Source organism: Gopherus evgoodei, chromosome 3, assembly GCF_007399415.2.
Source record: "Gopherus evgoodei ecotype Sinaloan lineage chromosome 3, rGopEvg1_v1.p, whole genome shotgun sequence".
Lineage (NCBI taxonomy): Eukaryota > Metazoa > Chordata > Testudines > Testudinidae > Gopherus > Gopherus evgoodei.
In genome coordinates, this window is record NC_044324.1 from 153,776,627 (window position 1) to 153,780,484 (window position 3,858).

The window sequence follows — 3,858 nt, forward strand, 5'->3', positions numbered from 1 at the left end:
ATATGAACTGGATCACCTTTGTCACCCCCAAAAACAAGACTCAAGGCGCCCCCACAATGGCCTGCTTAGAGCAGTAACTCAATCCTGAAGTTGTCTGTTTGGTAGGTGAAAAGGGGGGCATCCCTAGAAGAATTGCTAGAGTTTTACTAGGGGTTTTCCTCTGGCCTTTGGGAAAACTCCTCAGAAGAAACTAATTCTATTAGCCCTCGGGAGAATATAAATACAGCCCTCCACTCGAAAGGAGTGACACTCAGATAGTAATCTTTGAAAAACAAAAGTAACTTTTATTTGACACAATGTCTTAATATAGTACATCTAAAGCATCATAAATTCTTTCAAAAGGCATACATTAAAAAGACAAAGTAAATTTCCTTAGCACATATACACATTAGAGTACCCCAACACTGCAATATTATACAATGGGAAATAGTTAAATTCCACATGTGATCATCAGTCACATGCAGGATGCTGACAGCAAGTTCTTATTTAAACACACACACCCTTATGTTGGAGTCATCATACTTACTTCTCTGTAGTCTTCTGTCCCTCTGGTCAATAAGTGCTTCTACTCTAACTACTTTGTCTTTATTTTTATTTCTTCAGGGATTTCAGATCTTATTATTCAGCTTTTGATGATTCTCACAATGTTGGTTTAGTTTGCTTATTCACGCTACCACCATGACAACAGCAACAGCTCCCCACAGTCTATCAGCTCTTGCCTGAGATACAGCTTTTTAACGTATTCTGATTGGTTCTTTCTTCAATCTTTATCATTAACATACCCATCCTCCAATCATCTTTAAGATTCCCTTGAACAGACCAATCACAGATTCTAAACTCATATGTCAATCAAAGCAGGACCTGATTGGAAACCTGAGCCATGCTCAACTGACCCCCTCCCTTCAGATTTTGATAGGGCCTTTATCTCACCTCAGTCTGCCTATCTGGTATTGGCCAAATTACTCCAAGACCACCATTTTAGTTTCTCTGGCTGTGATTCCCCGCATCTGCCATCTTGTTATCCCTGGCTCAAAACCCTTTTTATTAATTATTAAACCCTTATAACTATAAACAATTACATATTTATATGCAGCTCAACATTATGATTCACTTTCACCATTCCATTTTTACTCATTTAAAAAAAGTTTAATTTCAATCTTTCCCTTGCTTCTGCTAGTGGTAGCAGGGCAATGTTCTTAATGCTGTATTCCTGACACAGGATAGAGCAGCTGGAAAATCACTTGTATCATGTTGACATTTTCAAAGAATTCTGATAGATTGGTGAAGCATGATTTCCCTTTACAAAAGCAGACCTTAGCATGTTGGCATTGTAAAAACAAGTTCTTCCCTTTTCCAGAATGTAACATATCCTGTCCACTATGATCACACCATTGTTTATTGGGTAGAGGTCAGACTGGGGAAGAAAAGTGGCATTACTATTTCAAGCTTTGCCTATGAAATTAGCGGTGGCGTGTGCTAGCAGCAACTTGGGTGACATTCCCCACAGCTACTAATTGGTCCTGGGTTTCCTCAGAAACAGAGACACTCATGGCCATAGGACTCATTGGCCAACCCCAGCCAACTCTAGGGGGCCAAGAATACACTTTGATAGTTAGGAATATGAGAAACATTTTGCCCTCACAATTGGTTTAAATTCTCAAGAAATGAGTAGCAACTCTTCCTACTCTGATGCCCCCCCCCCAAAAAAAAAAATTAGACTATCCTGAACATTTCTAGGTCTTCAAAATCTGTGATGAAAGCCTCTAAAGTTGGCATTGGCTCTACCTGTCCTGTGGCTCAGGGACTTGTGTCTAGAGCTATCCAATCCATCCAGCACCTTACACAAGCATCAAGGTGGTAGCTTTTCAAAGGAGCCTAAGGGAGTTAAGCATCTATCTTCCTTAGGATCCTTTGAAAATCTTAGCCTGAATTCACTTTTTAAAAAAGCAGCACATAAGTATACCAATATGGCTGTGTACCTATATATTTATTCATTTTAGCATGTAATTGTCTTTTTATAGTAGGTTTGGTTAGTCTCTGTAGCTATTTTTAGATATCTGTAGATAGGATTGAGTCATCAGCTTCCCTGACCATAAATGACAGCTGCATGCTGATTGCTTTATTTACTTGGCAGTTTGTTAGACAATTTGTTCTTTATGACATAAACCTTGTAAACTATGGCATTGCAATGCACAGCAGGAATATTTCTGATTACTGTTGGGCTGAATTTAGGATCGTTAAGGGTGCATTATTAAATCAGTCATACCTAGCTGATGTATGTGCCTTCCTCAATAGAGTACATTATTCTAGATCAGTGATTCTTAACATAATTACCATTGTGTGCCACATATGCGGCCCACAATGTGTTATGTGGGATGCATCCAATACTACTTGTATGGCCCTAAGGATGTCACATGGGCTGCAGTTGTGTGCTGACTGGGCCACAGGTTGAGAACCAGTGTTCCATATGAATGCCAAAAGTGAAGTATTCCAGAGCAACAGCAGGCACAGCCTTCACAATTCATAAAAAAGATAATAGGCCAAATTCCACTGTCAGCTAGACATGTGCAACTCCCAGTATAGCCAGGAGGATTTACATGTGCATAACCCAAGGGCAGAATCTGGGAAAATACATTGTGGATTAGTACATACAAGATTTATTGCTGAAGCCTTGGGCTAGGTCATAAACAAATTAGTTTGGTAGTTTCATGCTAGTCCTCAAATGCCAACCTAAAAAACAGTAACATAATTTGGAGTGATTCTGCAATACTGTCAAGTATCGGGGTAGCCATGCTAGTCTGTATCCACAAAAACAAGGAGTCCAGTGGCACCTTAAAGACTGAAGATCCATGCTTCTGAAGAAGTGAGTTTTTTTACCCATGAAAGTTTATGCCCAAATAAATCTGTTAGTCTTTAAGGTGCCACCAGACTCCTTTTGGTTTCTGCAATAATAGCAGCCTGCTCGGGCAAAATGGAGATTGCAATAGGCTAACTATTCCAATCTAACATGAGAAACATTTGGAGACATGCAGATAGCATTTCCCAGCTCCTGCCTGCATTGTCAGATTCATTCAATGCTTGTTACCTTTCCACTGTTTTGCAATATGCAAAAATATGTTTATAGTTAATAAAATTGAGCCAATCACTTCAGAAACCCCCCCCAGAGACAATGAAAAATACCCAAAATACTATTTTTCTATCAGTCCATACGCCTTGGCATTCCTACTTCTCCCCACAGCACACATGAAACTTTTCTAAACTACTGCAATCTTCCTTTTAAGGTCACAAATACACCTGTTTCTTGAGATCCTTGAAATACTTTTTTTAAATATTAGAAAAAATTGCTTATTTAAAAAATATTTTTTACTGCAATCATTCCCATTCCAAGACATGTGGTGGCACTTTGTCTTTTCAAAGCAAAATAGACTTAGATTGAACTTTCTGATGCGATCCTGAACCCAATATTGTCCCAGTCCTACCTGTGAGTAAATCACTTTCAGTTAGGGTGACCAGACAGCAAGTGTGAAAAATCGGGACAGGAGGTGGGGGTAATAGGTGCCTATACAAGAAAAAGCTCCAAATATCAGGACTGTCCCTATAAATCAGGACATCTGGTCACCCTACTTTCAGTACCAATATACTGTTGCTGACAACCACTTCCAGCAATAGGGTTAGACTCTGCTCCTACAAATGCTTATGCATGTTACTGTGCTTTATTTTAAACATGCAAACAATTCCATTCACTTCAGTTAAATACACGTGCATAAATGTTTGCAGCATAAGGGACTTAACTTCCAAGCACAAATGCATGGTCATCGATTATTGTATACCTGTCTCTTTCTGCAGTTGATGTTGGTC